Here is a 16,106-nt window from a genome sequence, read left to right as displayed (position 1 = left end):
CCTCTCTCTTTGTTTCTTGAGTCTGGCTAATGGTTCAGCAATCTTGTTTATCCTTTCTTGGTTTCCCTATTGTGTATTTTTTTTTTAGTCTCTATGTCATTTATTTCTGCTCTAATATTTATTATTTCCTTTCTTCCACTTACTCTGGGCTTTTCTTGTTGTTCTCGCTCTTTAGTTCTTTAACTTGTAGGGTTAAATGTTTTATTGTTGATTTTTCTTGTGTGTTTTTTTCAGATATGCCTATAGTACTATGAACTTCCCTCTCAGGAGTGCTTTTGCTGTGTCCCAGAGATTTTGGGTTGTTGTGTGTTCATTTTCATTTGTTTCCAGGAAGTTTTTTATTTCTTTCTTGATCTCGTTGGTAACCCATTTATTGTTTTATAACATGCTATTTAGTCTACTGTGATCTGAGAAGATGCTTTATATGATTTCAATATTCTTGAATTTGTAGGGACTTAGCTTGTGTCCTTCTTGAATTTGTAGAGACACAGCTTAAAATGTACCATGTGCAATTGAGAAGAATGTGTATTCCATAGCTTTGGGGTGAAATGTTCTGAAGATGTCAATTAGTTACATCTGATCTAGTGTGTCATTTAGGATTGCTGTTTCTTAGTTGATTTTTTTGTCTAGAAGATTTATGCAGTGATGTCAGTGGGATATTAAAGTTCCCTATTATTATTGTATTGCTGTCGATCTCTCTCTTGATATCCTCCAGACATTTTCTTATATATTTGGATGCTCCTGTATTGGGTGCATATATGTTTACCAGAGTTATAGCCTCTTGTTGTATCAAACCCGTTAGCATTATAAAGTGGCCTTCATTCTCTCTTTTTATGGCCTTCACTTTGATATGAGTGTCTGGAGGAGAAAGGAAGCACTGTGGGCTTGTAGAGGAGAAAATGTTCCATGACATGATCACTGCCAGACCTGGGAACTAGAGATTGCTTCCCATAAATCTCCCAGAGATGGTTTAATCAACCTGTCCCTTAGGCCCCACCCCAGGCAAGCATGTAAGGCATTTCCTCCTTTTCTGGGGCTGATCATACCCAGTATTCCTATCTATCCTTCCCTGTTCTATATAACTCTTTAGTGCCTACCATGAGGTGTGAAGAATATACAGGTCACCTTGCTACTGCCCAAAATACACTTTGTATGTAAGTTCCCATAATAAACTCTTGATGTCAGCCTCTTTCTTCAGTCTCTGAACCCCAGGAAATTTTTGTAACAGGGCTGGTCATCCCGCTTTGGCAATTGCTAGAGTCTCCTTTTGCTGAAGGAGGACTGTCTTCCCTCACCCACCACATTGTTCTCTGTCCTCTGTGCCTCATTCACTTTCCCTTTAGGAATGCAGACACCACTCAGTGGCCTTAAGAGAGGACTCCTGCCCCTTTATGTTCTATCCCAGCGGTTCTCAACCTGTGGGTCCCGACCCCTTTGGCGGTCGAACGACCCTTTCACAGGGGTCGCCTAAGACCATCCTGCATATCAGATATTTACATTACGATTCATAACAGTAGCAACATTACAGTTATGAAGTAGCAACGAAAATAATTTTATGGTTGGGTCACAACATGAGGAACTGTATTTAAAGGGCCAGAAGGTTGAGAACCACTGTAACCCAAGGGACAGCTGGCTTTTCACTTAAGTACCTGCAGCACGGTTCAGCCTGGAAGGACCCACACATGATCAGACTAATAGCACAGCTTAATTATTCACTGTGCTTCGATAGATGGTCTCAATGAAGAGATTTCCCTTATTTCCAATGAAGGAGGTTCTGAACTAGATTTTGTTAAAAGAACCAATCAACACGTTTCCTCACAGGTGACCAAAATCTCAAATCTTTACCATGGTTCTCAAGCCATTGCTGATCTGACCACAATATCCCTCCTTCAGTCTCAGCCTCCTTTTGTACCCCTGATCCCCATCTGGGCTTCTCTGCAGAGCTTGACAAGTTCCTTTCCAGAAATGACCCTTCATACTTGCAGTTTCACCTGCCTGAAACAGACCTCTGCCCATGCCTGCCCCATCTTTACCTGGGTTACTCTTAAGCCTCCTTCAAAGTACAGCTTCACTGTCCCTTCCTCCAGCAGACTTTTTTTGTGTGAGCACTCCTCCTACTCTAGACTCAGGTTTCCCTATAATGCACTATCTTAGCATCTGATCTGTCTACTTTTAGCACAGATCAAAATTAAAATTAAGGAATTACATCATTATTGTTCAATGTCTATGTTCCCCACTACAATATAAGGTATTCACTATTGTACACCCTTGCACAGAGAAGGCACTCAAGTCTGTTGAATAAGTGAGGAATAAATGAATGGTGAATAAAGATGGCTTTCCAGCACAAGTGGAATTAGAGTTGGGCCTTCAGACAGGCCTAGACCTTATCATCAGAGTGATAGAGTGGAAGGAGCACTGGACTGAGAGTCAGGAATCTCAGTTTTGGGTCCGGCTGTGTGACTCATCTATTTACTCAAGACATATTCACTAAAAACCACTGCATACCAGGTGCTGTGTTAGGCACTGGAGATATAGTTGTGAAGAAATAGGTCATGGTTTCCTTCTCCTAGAGGTCTAGAGAAGGAGCCAGATGCAAGCCAAATAACCACACTAACTGTAGTAAGTGATATGAAAAAGAGGGACATAAAGCAATGAGTGTATATAACAGTGAGGTTCAATTGAGTTATGGAGCCCAGTAAAGCCTTCCCTGACAATAGGATGGTTTTGTTTTGCATTTTTATCGAGGTATAACATCAATAAATCTTGACAAATACATACACCAGATCAATATATAGAAATTTTCTATCACCCTAGAAAGTCCCCATATGCTGCTTTCCAGTCAATATCCCAGAAAACTCTGAAACTGATCTGACTTCTATCAATATGTAGCACTTTTGCCTAGTCTAGAATTTTGTATAAATAGAATCATACAGTATATACTTCTTTTGGTCTTGCTTCTTTCACTCAGCATTATGTTTTTGGGATTCATTCATGTTATTGCATGTGCCAGTATTTTGTTCCTTTTTATTGCTGAATAGTATTCTATATATGACTATGCCATAGTTTATCCATTCACCTGTTGAGAAATATTTGAGTTGTTTCCTATTTTGGGCATTACAGATAAAGTTGCTATAACACTCTTGTACAATACTTTCATTTCTCTGGGGCAATGCGGACACAAAACTAGAATTACTGATAATAGATTATATATATGTTTAATTTAATGAGAAATTACCTAATAGTTCTCAAGAGTAGTTCTGCCACTTTTATATGCATAACAGCAGTATATGGGTGTTCCAGTTGCTTCACATCCCTACCAACATTTGGTATTGTCGGGGTTTTTACTATTAAATTAAGTATATGTGTGTGAAGTGGTATGTCATTGTAGTTTTAACTTTTATGTTAAGAAGGGATGACCTGAAGCTAAAACCAAAGGATAAGAAATAGATCAGGTGAAGAGGATGGGGTGTTGAGCATTCTGGGGAAAGAGTACAGAATGTGCGAAAGCCCCCAGGACCAGAGCGATCACAAAGAGCCAAAGGGAGTGCGATACAGGGTAAGGGTGGTGAGGACAACAGTGGGAAGCACCAAGCCATTCACCTTCAAGGGATCATACACACACCAGCAGTGACCAGAGTTAATTTTAGTCAAACCTCAGAGGGAAGGTAGGGGAGGGTGGGGGTAGGGGACAGATCAACCAAAGGACTTGTATGCATGCATATAAGCCTAATCAATGAACACAGACACCAGGGGGGGTGAGGGTATGAGTGTGTGTGTGTGTGTGGGGCGGGGGCAATGGGAGATATGGACACATATGTAATACCTTAATCAATAAAGAAAACAATAAAAAATAAAAAATAAATGCCAGATCAAAAAATAGAGTCATGTCCCAGGTTGCATAAAACCTCAGAAATTTCTTATTTCCCTGGGAAGTAGGGCGGGAAACTCATAATAACCAAAATTGAATTTCTTCTCATCTCAGCAGAAAAGAGCTCAGAATGGATGAAATTTGATTTAGAGTAATGAAAGAAATGAGCACTTTTTGCATGTGACCATTGTGATTGCAAATACATGATTACCTGTTTACCACATATGCAAGAGTAGAATTGCTGGGTGGTGCTGAGTACCCATTTAGATTTGACACCAGAAATTTAAAATGAAGTCATTCAGCCTGGGAGCCAGCAGTTCCAGACTGCCAGTTTAGACCTGATCCCTGAACCAGCAGTCAGACATCCCCTGAGGGGCCCCAGATTGGAGAAGGTGTAGGCTGGGCTAAGGGACACCCCCCCCACACACACACACACAGTGCACGAATTTTGTGCACCAGGCCTCTAGTAGTCAATAATACTGCAATAACTACATGTGGTGTCAGTTGGGTGCTAGATTTATTAGGGTGATCACTTTGCAAGTTGTATAAATGTCACTGGGTTGTACATCTGAAACTAATATAGTAAGTGAACTGTAATTGAAAATTAAAATTTTTTTAAAGAAAATATTTTACTTTCCCTTTACCACCTCCTACCCTTTCAATTTTGTGTGCCAGGACCCCATTTTCTGTAATTCTTCAACCTCACTGAGACCTCTAATCACTTAATTCCACCAGTAGTCAGTGTCCATTCTTCACTCCCCTCTGGCCCAGTATAGAGCCCATGATTCATTATTATAATCATTTTCTTACCCACCTCAATCTTCAACCTACTCTCATAGAAAAACCATAACCTGTCTAAGCACTACTGTCGGAGATGAGATATTGTTCCTGCACCTGAATGTTTGCCAGGGAAAAATCACACAGAGAGGAAGGGAGAGAGATAGAGAGTTAGAAACATCGATGAGAGAGAAACATCGACCAGCTGCCTCCTGCACATCTCCTACTGGGTATGTGCCCGCAACCCAGGTACATGCCCTTGACCGGAATCGAACCTGGGATCCTTCAGTCCGCAGGCCGACACTCCATCCACTGAGCCAAACCGGTTTCGGCTAAAGTGAGTCTTTTTAAAATTGATTTCAGAGGGGAAAGGAGAGGGAAAGAGATAGAAACATCAATGATGAGAGAGATCATTGATCAGCTGTCTTCTGAACCCCCGACACTGGGGATCGAGTCCGCAACCCGGGTGTGTGCCCTTGACCAGAATCGAACCCAGTACCCTTCAGTCCGCAAGCTGACACTCTATCCACTGAGCCAAACCGGCTAGGGCTGAAGTGAGTCTTATAGGCAGCGTATGTAAGGGTCTTATTTTGTTATTCATTCAGCCCCATAGGTCTTTTGATTGGATCATTTAATACATTTCCATTTAAAGTTATTGTTGGTAGATACTTAGTTATTGCCATGTTATTATTCATATTTTTTATCTTTTTTTCCATCTTCTTGAAGAACACCTTTTGAACATTTCTTATAATACTGGTTTGGTGGTAATGATATCCTTTAGCTTTTTCTTGTCTGGTAGGTCTTTATCTGTCCTTTATCTGATAAAGTTTATCAAATCACTAGAGGCCCAGTGCATGAAATTTGTGCATGGGTAGGGTCCCTAGCAGCTGCCGGCTGCCGGCCTGGGCTTCCCTTCCTCAGCTGCCAGCTGCCGGCTGGGGCCTTTCTTCGTTCCGCACCACCCCCTGGTGGTCAGCACACATCATAGCAAGCAATTGAACTCCTGGTCTCCCAGTCAAACTCCCAAGGGGACACTTTGCATATTAGGCTTTTATATATATATATATATAGATAGATAGCTTTGCTGGGTAGAGTAATCTTGGTTGTAGGTCCTTGGTTTTCATCACTTTCAATACCTTGTGCCAATTCCTTCTGGCCTACAAAGCTTCTGTTGATAAATAAGCTGACAGTCATATGGGAGTTCATTGTAGGTAACTTTTTCTCTTACTGCTTTTAAGATTCGCTCTTTGTCTTTAACTTTTGGCATTTTAATTATGGTGTGGGCCTCTTTGGATTCATCTTCTTTGGGATTCTCTGTGCCTCCTAGACTTGTATGTCTATTTCTTTCAGTAGGTTAGGGAAGTTTTCTGTCATTTTTTCAGGTAGATTTTCAATTCCTTGCTCTCTCTCTTCTCCTTCTGGTAACCCCATGAAGCAAATGTTGGTATGCTGAAGTTGTCCCAGAGACTCCTTACACTTTCCTCATGTTTCATTTTCTTTTTTCTCTTTTGATTGGGTATTTTCTGCATTCATATCTTCCAAATTGCTGATTTAATCCTCTGCTTCATCTACTCTTCCGTTGATCCTTTAATGCAGTGATGGCGAACCTTTTGAGCTCGGCGTGTCAGCATTTTGAAAACCCTAACTTAACTCTGGTACTGTGTCACATATAGAAATTTTTTGATATTTGCAACCATAATAAAACAAAGATTTATATTTTTGATATTTATTTTATATATTTGAATGCCATTTAACAAAGAAAAATCAACCAAAAAAAATGAGTTCACGTGTCACCTCTGACACGCGTGTCATAGGTTCGCCATCACTGCTTTAATGTATTCTTTTCAGTGAGTATATTCTTCATTTCTGACTGGTTCTTTTTCATGTTTTCTATCTCTATTTTTATTCTTCCTATCTCTTTGTTGAAGTTCTCACTAAATCCATCTACTGTTCCCCTAAGTTCATTGAGCATTATTGTAACCAGTGTTTTGAACTCTGCATCGGGTAGATTGCTTGTCTCCATTTTGTTTAGTTGTTTATCTGGAGTTTTGACCTGTACTTTCATTTGGAACACATTTCTTTCTATCTTCATTTTGGCTGTATCCCTGTGTTTTGTTTTTTTATGTATTACGAAGAGCTGCTATATTTCCCAGTCTTGGTAGAGTGGTCTTATGTAGTAGGTATCCTCTAAGACCCAGTGGCATAGCATCCCTAGTTACCTGAGCTGGGTGCTCCAGGTGCACTCCCCCCGCCCCACACACACACAACATATGGCTGTGTGCACCCTCCTGTCATAGCTGAGCCTTGATTGCTATTGGCATGTCAATGGGAGGGATTTACCCCCAGGCCAATTGGCTGCAAAGAATGGTGGAGAACCCTAACCGGTTTGGCTCAGTGGATAGAGTGTCGGCTTGCAGACTGAAGGGTCCCAGGTTCTATTCCAGTCAAGGGCATGTACCTTGGTTGTGGACACATCCCCAGTAGAGCATGTGCAGGAGTCAGCTGATCGATGTTTCTCTCTCATCAATGTTTCTAACTCTCTATCCCTCTCCCTTCTTCTCTGTAAAAAATCAATAAAATATATTTAAAAAAAAAAAAAAGAATGGTGGAGGATCTACTGTGCAGTAGCTGACCCATGGAGCAGGACTCGATTCAGGGAGCTCTGGTGCCAGCTGAGTCTGTCTCCTGAGTGCATCAGTCATGGATGTGCTTCAAAGTGGTCTGATGCTGTCCACTGGGTGAGCTGGCTCTGAGGCCTCCTAAGAGGTGCTTGCCAGTCTACCTCTGCCTGTGCCCTTCCCCGGGGCCACCCAGTATGATCTACAGAGTGATCTGCAAATGGCTGCTACTTTTTCTGGGCTTAGAGGTACCAGGAAGAGCCCAAACACCTAACTAAAGCTGGGTGCTGCTAGTGCTGGGCCTGGGGCCATTTAGCAAGAGGTACAGGGCTCACCAAGGCTAGATGTTGCTTGTTTGAGAGATTTTAGGAAAGTCCAAAGCATGAGCCAAGATAGGTCATTTGTATGGAAAGGCCTCTGGAAATGGGTTGGGTGAGCCTTCAAGTTGGATCAGGTGGGAGTCTCGGGGCATCACCAAGATAGGGTGAATGATATTAGCCAGATTGATGATGGAGAGTCAGATATGGCCCTGCCTACAAACTGTGAAAGGAGGGCTCTGCAAAAGAACAATGGCCACTGCCAACACTTCTGTATGGAAAAAAAGCTGCCCCTCCAGCTTTTGCCCTAATGCCAGACAATTCAGCTCCTCTCCATATGTCCCTGATGCCTTTCAAGCTGCTGCCCCAGCGCTGGAGCTGAGAGTGAGTAAATCTGAGTAAGATCATGTGGCTCTTTAGGAGGACACCTGGGACTCCAGGAGCTCTCTGTCTTGCTCAGCTACAACCTTCACTGGTTTTCAAAGACAGAGTTATGGGCACTCCTCTTCCAAGCACTGGAATCCTGGGCTGGGGGACTTGGTGTGGCTGGGACCCCTCAATCTTCAGGTGGGGACCTCCACAGCTGAGATAGCACTCCTGATTTTTAACAGCCACATGTGGATGTGGGACCAGCCCGTTTGACATCTCTGCCCCACCTACCAATCTTGACGTGGTTTCTTCTGTATATCTTTAGTTATAGCACTTCTATTCAGCTAGATTTCAGGTGGTTTACAATGATGTTGTTCTATAGTTTAGTAGTAATGTTGATGTGGTTGTGGAATGATGTGAGTACTGCATTTACCTACTCTGCCATCTTCACTGGAAACTGAGAGATTTAAAATATTTTCACATTTCAAAAATGGATCCCTTTTGTGGGTGATTTAAGTATTGAGGCTGTAACCTTGTAAGGGGTGGCTCAGTTGAGGAGAATATTGTTGGAAGTGACATGATTAAAGGACTGAGAGGCCAGGATATTGAATAGATCATCAACATGGATGTTGAACTCACCTATGGAGTTTAAGGTTGGTTCTAGGAGTTGGAAAGGGCAAAGGAAAATATTACTTTGGGAGGTCAGAAGATGGAAGCAATCAAAATGGGTAAGGTGGTGTATCTGGATGAAAAGTACTTCAAAGGAGCCTATATTTTTGCAAGTGTGAGGGTGGTAAATGTTAGGAAGTTCAAAGTCAACTCTACCAACATTATTATAATTTTCATTGACATCCTTCCAATGGCAGAGTGTAACACACAAAACCAAATCACTGGAAGTCTGTTTGAACTTTCAAGACAGTGGCAGAGTAGGTGGACCTTATACTTACTTCCTCCCAAACAGGAAATACAACTAAATTAAAGAACAATCACCATGAATAACCAACTAAAGACAACTGAAGAGGAGTCTTATAACCAAGGATTTACAGAAGAAGCCACATCAAGACAGCACCTGCACAGCTGTAAGCTCACATGCCATGGTCGGGGTTGAGCCTCATAGTCAGCCAGTCTGAGGGTCAATTCCACAGACAAACGGGCCAACATCAATCAAAACTCAATTACAGATTGGGTGCCCAGACCAACTGGGTTGGAATCAAACCTGCAACCCAGGACACTGACTGGTGAAGGCCAGTGGGACCAAACCTGAGTCTAGCTTCAAGGAACTTGTCTGACCAGAACTCTGGTTGATGGAGACCAACCCCCACCCCCCTGTCCCCCCCAGGAAGCTCACCACAGACCTGAGGCCAGAGAAGCCTGGTGCAGCAGAGAAAAGCCTGTGATTCCTCCACCCCGAGGCAGTCCTGGATCAGCACCAGGGCCCAGCAAGGATTGCACTTCCACTGAAGGAAGTCCCTGAGGGCAGAGCTGGGGGCCAACAGGATCTCAGGGCAGCAGAGCACTGGGCCTAGACCTCCTTGCTGGACAAGGCCTGAGACCCAGGACATGCTGAACCTCGGGGCCAAGCCTCATGACTTGTTTCAACCATGACAAACAACAAATCCTGAAAATCTGTTCCTTGTTTGAGACACTGGGATCTCCATTCCTCCAAGGACTTGCCAAAAGCATGGTGACTTTAGGAAGAGGCCCATGGGAAGCGAACTTCCCACCCGCCTCATCCATCTCTTGGGGACACAACAAAGAGCCTGGGCTCACAGAGAGGTGGCTTCATGTGGCACCTTAAAGTGCTGAGCCTCCTCTTACATCATTTGGGCATACCTTCTCTGTGTCCCGTATCTTATATTCCAAGGGACTAGGTAATTCTCTTTTATTCCTCTGACTATGGGCACCCGGGGGACTCGGAACTGGTTAAAGTACAGAATCTAAGGTAGAATTACCATCTCCGGCTTAAGCAGCACAGGGCCAGAGAGCGTCTTCTTACCTCCAGGTGGTGAATAGTTCCCTTATTCCCCTCAAGGGATTCACTTTCTGACCCAGACATTTTAAAACAAGTTAGTTAATGATTATACATACATTATTGGTAAAATTACACAATACCTCATACATACAACAGAATATATTTCATGCAAAAGGGTGTAAAGAAAAATAAGTGATCAGCTATGGAGTCACTGTCCAGAGTAAGAAACAAATTGTCACCAATACCACTATGTCCAGACACCAGTTTGTATTCTCCCTCCTTACACCCCCAGTTATTCCCACTAGTGGAAAACACTATATGAATTGGGGGGGGGGGAAGACTCAATTACAACTGGAGGACCCACATAATCAACACAAGGGACATTCCTAGAGCACCCAGCTCAGGAGAGCAAGGAAACTGCATGATTGGGTTCCACAGGACACCTACTACATAAGACCACCCCATGAAGACTGGGAGTCATAGGAGATTTATTTAATACAATGAAACAAAAACAAAGAGATAGCCAAAATGTGGAGACAAAGGCCCCAAATAAAATAACAGGAGGAAACTACAGAAAAAAAGAGCTAAATGAGATGGAGGTAAGCAATTTATCAGATATAGATTTCCAAGTAATGGTTATGAGGATGTTAAAAAAAACTTAGTGAGAACTATAACAGCATGAAAAGGGACATAGAAACCATGAAGAAGAATGAGTTAGAAATGAAGACTAACATATCTGACATCAAGAATATACTGGAAGGAATAAAAAGTAGCTTGGATGAAGCAGAGGGTCAAATCAGCAATTTGAAAGACAATGCAGAAATAAATACCCAGTCAGAGCAGCAAAAATAAAAAAGAATTAAAAATAATGGGGATAGTTTAAGGAAACATTGGGACAGCATGAAGAGCAACATCAGCCATAAGGAGAAGAGAGAGAGCAAGGGATCAAGAACCAGTTTGAAGAAATAATGACTGAGAACTTCCCTAACCTGGTGAAGAAGAGAGTCCAAAACAAGATGACCCCAAAGAGGACCACACCAACACACATCATAATTAAAAATGAAAAGTTAAAAACAAAGAGAGAATCTTAAAAGCAGCAAGAGAAAAGCAGTTAATTACCTACATGGGAGCTCCTCTATGACTGTCCAATGATTTCTCAACAGAAACATTGCAGGCCAGAAGGAACTGGCATGAAATATTCAGTGATGAAAAGCAAGGACCTACAGCTAAGACTACTATACCCAGCAAGACTATCATTTAAAATTGAATGAGAAATAAAGAGCTTCCCAACAAAAAAAGCTAAAGGAGTTTGTAACCACCAAACCAATATTATAAGAGTTGTTAAAAGGCCTTCCTTTAGAGTAGCAACAACAAACAAACAAACAAAAAAACCCACCCCCCAAAGAAACAACAACCCAAACAAACAAACAAACAAACAAAGGAACAGAGTTAAAAGAATCAAATGGCAACCAATATGTACCTATCAATAATCACTTTAAATGTAAATGGCTTAAATGTTCCAATCAAAAGACATAGCGTAGCTGAACAAATAAAAAAGCAAGATCCATATATATGCTGTTTACAAGAGACCAACCTTAGAATGAAATATACACACACATTTAAGATTAAAGGGATGGAAAAAGATATTTTATGCAAATGAAAATTTTTAAGAAGCAGGGATAGCTATACTTATATCTGAGAAAATAGATTTTAAAACAAAGGCTATAGTAAGAGACAAAGAAGGGCACTACATAATGATAAAAGGAGCAATCCAACAAGAGAATATAACTGGTATATGCACCCAACATAGGAGCACCTAAATATGTAAAGCAAATCTTGATGGACATAAAGAAAGTAATACAGTCATAGTAGGGGATTTTCACATCTCATTGACATGAATGGATAGATCTTCCAGGCAGAAAATCAACAAGGAAACAGTGGACTTAAATGACACACTAGATCAGATGGATTTAATTGATATCTTCAAAGCATTCCACCCCAAAGCAGTAGAATATACATTCTTTTCAAGCACACATGGAACATTTTCTAGGATAGACCACATGTTAGGACACAAAACAAGTCTCAATAAATTTAAGAAGACTGAAATCATATCTTCTGTGACCATTATGGTATGAAACTAGAAATCAACCACAAGAAATAAACTGAAAAATACACAGTCATGGAGGCTAACTTACATGTTACTAAACAAAGAATCAGTCACCAATGAGATCAAGGAAGAAATCAAAGGTTATCTTGAAACAAATGAAAATGAGAACACAACAGCCAAAAATCAATGGGACACAAAGAAAGCAGTACTAAGAGGGAAATTCATAGCATTATAGGTCTATCTGAAGAAAAATCTCAAACAAACAATCTAACTCTACACTTAAAAGAACTAGAAAGAAACAATAAAGTGAGGAAATAATAAAGATCAGAGCAGAAATATGTTAAATAGAGTCTAAAAAAATCATAAAAGAACAATGAAACCAAGAGCTGGTTCTTTGAAAAGATAAGCAAGATTGACAAATCTTTAACCAGACTCATCAAGAAAAAAAGAGAGAGGACCAAATAAATAAAATCAGAAATGAAAGAGGAGAAATAACAACTGACACCAAAGAAATACAAATGATTGTAAGAAAATATTACAAACAACTATATGCCAACATATTGGACAATCTGGAAAAAACCAATAAATTCCTACAAGCATACAATCTTCCAAAACTGAATCACAGATTCTGAATAGACAGGTTACAACTAGTGAAATTAAAGCAGTAGTAAACACACACACACACACACACACACACACACACACACACACCTCCCAAGAAATAAAAGTACTGGACCTGATGGCTTCACAAGTGAATTTTGCCAAACATTCCAAGAAGAACTAACACCTATCCTTCTCAAACTATTCCAAAAAATTCAAGAGGAGGGAAAATTCCCAAGCTCATTTTACAAGGTCAGCATTATCCTAATTCCAAAACTAGATAAAGACACGACAAAGAAAGAAAATTATAGACCAATATCCCTGATGAACATAGATGCATAAATCCTCAACAAAATAGCAAATCAGATCCAGCAGTACATTAAACAGAACATACACCACAATCAAGTGGGATTTATTCTATGGATGCAAGGTGAGTACTGTATAATATCTGAAAATCAATAAACATTATACACTACATAAACAAAATGAAGGATAAAAACCACATGGTTGCCCTGACTTATGTGGCTCAGTAGGTGAGAGTGTCATCCTTGTAAAACAAAGGGTAGCAGGCTCAAGCCCAGTCAGGGCCCTTGTCAGAGGCAGCCAATCAATGTTCTCTCTCTCTCTCTCTCTCTCTCTCTCTCTCTCTCTCTCTCTCTCTCCCTAATATCAGTGTTTACAAAACCATATTACCATTTGCATCTCTTGGATGATTAGTGACTTTGAGCATTTTTTCATATGTCTATTGGCCTTCTGTATGTTCAGTTTGGAGAAATGTCTATTTAGGTCCTTTCCCCATTTTAAATTGGATTGTTTGTCTTCTTTTTGTTAAGTTGTATGAGTTCCTTATATATTTTGGAAATTAACCCCTTATTGGATATATCATGGGCACATATGTTCTCCCATGTAGTGGGCTTTCTTTTCATTTTGTTGATGGTTTCTTTTGCTGTGCAGAAGCTTTTTATTTTGATGTAGTCCCATCTGTTTATTTTCTCTTTAGTTTCCTTTGCCCTAGGAGATATAGCCATAAACATATTGCTATGAGAGATGTCTGAGATTTTGCTGCCTATGGTTTCTTCTAATATTTTTATGGTTTCCTGACTTACATGTAGGGCTTTTATCCATTTTGAGTGTATTCATGTGTATGGTGTAAGTTGGTGGTCTAGTTTCATTATTTTTGCATGTATCTGTCCAATTTTCCCAACACCATTTATTGAAGAGACTGTCTTGACTCCACTGTATGCTCTTGCCTCCTTTGTCGAATATTAATTGAGCATAATGGCTTGCGTCAATTTCTGGGATCTCTGTTCTATTCCATTGATCTATATGCCAGTTCTTGTGGCAGTACCAGGCTGTTTTGAGTACAGTGGCTTTGTAGTATACCTTAATATCTGGTAATGTGATTCCTCCAACATTGTTTCTTTCCCAAGATTGCTGTGGCTATTTGGGGTCTTGTTGTTGTTGTTGTTCCGTATAAACTGTTAGAGTGTTTGTTCTAGATCTGTGAAGTATGCTGTTGGTATTTAAATAGGAATTGCATTGAATCTATAGATGGCAATGAGGTAATCACCTCACACCAGTCAGAATGGCTATCATCAACAAATCAACAAATGACAAGTGTTGGTGAGGCTATTTTGTTGGTGAGGCTGTGGTGAAAAGGGAACCCTAATATGCTGCTGGTGGGAATGTAGACTGATGCAGCCACTGTGGAAAACAGTATGTAGTTTCCTCAAAAAATCAAAAATGGAACTCCCATTTGACCCAGTCATACCACTTCTTAGGAATATATCCTAAGAAACCCGAAATACCAATCAAATAGAATATATGTATTCCTTTGTTCATACCAACATAATTTACAATAGCTAAGATTTGGAAACAGCCCAAGTGCCCATCAGCAGATGAGTGGATACAAAAGTTGTAATTTACACAATTTAATACTATGAGGTGGTAAAAAACAAGAAACTCTTACCACTTGCAATATCATGGATGGACCTGGAGAGTATTATGCTAAGTGAAATAAGCCAGTTAGAGAAAGATAGGTATCATATGATCTCACTCATATGTGGAACCTAATGAACAAAATAGATCCAGGGACACAGAAGCATGGAACAGATTGACAAATTTCAAAAGGAAGAGGCTGGGGCTGGAGGGTGAGAGATTAACTGGGGAACTTATATGCATATATGCATAGCCCATGCACATAGACAATAGTGTGAGAAAGGCTTGGGAGGGACAGGTATGGGGTAGAGGGAGTCAATGGGAAAACAACAATAACAACAAAACAAAAGGGGCATCTGTAATACTTTCAACATTAAGATAGATTTTTAAACATCCACATGATCATATCAATAGATGCAGAAAAAACATTTGATAAAATCCAGAATCCATTTATAATAAGCACTCTCAGCAAAGTGGGAATAGAAAGAACGTACTTCAATGTAATAAAGGCCATATATGACAAACTGAAGGCCAACATCATACTCAATGAGCAAAAACTAAAAGCATATGTATTTTCCTCATAAAATTAAAAATGAAACTCCCATTTGACCCAGTCATCCCACTTAAGATCAGAAACAAGACAGGTGTCCACTTCCAGCACTCTTATTCAACTTAGGACTGGAAGTCCTAGACACAGCAATCAGGCAAAAAGAAGAAACAAAAGGCATCCAAATTGGAAAGGAGGAAGTAAAACTCATTATTCACAGATGACATGATATCAAACATAGAAAATTCTGAAAACTCTGCCGAAAAGCTACCAAATCTAATTAATGAATTTGACCAAGTAGCAGGATACAAAATTAATAGTCAGAAATCAGTGGCATTTCTATATACCAATAATGAACTTTCAGAAAGAGAAACTAATAAAACAATACTATTACAACAACAACAAAAAATAAGGTACATAAGAATAAATTTAACCAAGAATTTAAAATACCTGCACTTGGAAAACTATAGGACATTGAAGAAAGAAATCAAGGAAGATACAAATAAGTGGAAGCATATACCATGTTCATGGATTGGAAAAATTAACGTCATTAAAATGTCCATACCACCTAAAGCAATCAATAGATTCAACACAATTCTTATTAAATTGCCAATGGTATATTTCACAGATTTAGAACAAACACTCCAAAAATTTATATGGAACCAAAAAAGACCCCAAATAGCCACAGCAATCTTGAGAAAGAAGAAGGAAGTTGAAGGTATCACAATACCTGATATCAAACTATGCTACAAAATCACTGTAATCAAAAAAGTCTGGTACTGGCATAAGAACAGGATATATAGATCAATGGAAAAAAACAGAGAGCCCAGAAATCAACCCACACCTCTATTGTCAATTAACATTTGATAAAGGAGGCAAGAGTGTACAATGGAGTAAAGGTGGGGTTGAGAAAATTGGACAAGTACATGAAAAAGAAAAACAAACTAGACTACCAACTTATATAAGACACAACAATAAACTCAAAATGGATAA

The sequence above is a fragment of the Myotis lucifugus genome, unplaced genomic scaffold (assembly GCF_000147115.1).
Source record: "Myotis lucifugus unplaced genomic scaffold, Myoluc2.0 scaffold_41, whole genome shotgun sequence".
NCBI classification, from domain to species: Eukaryota; Metazoa; Chordata; class Mammalia; order Chiroptera; family Vespertilionidae; genus Myotis; species Myotis lucifugus.
This window is presented reverse-complemented; position numbering follows the sequence as displayed.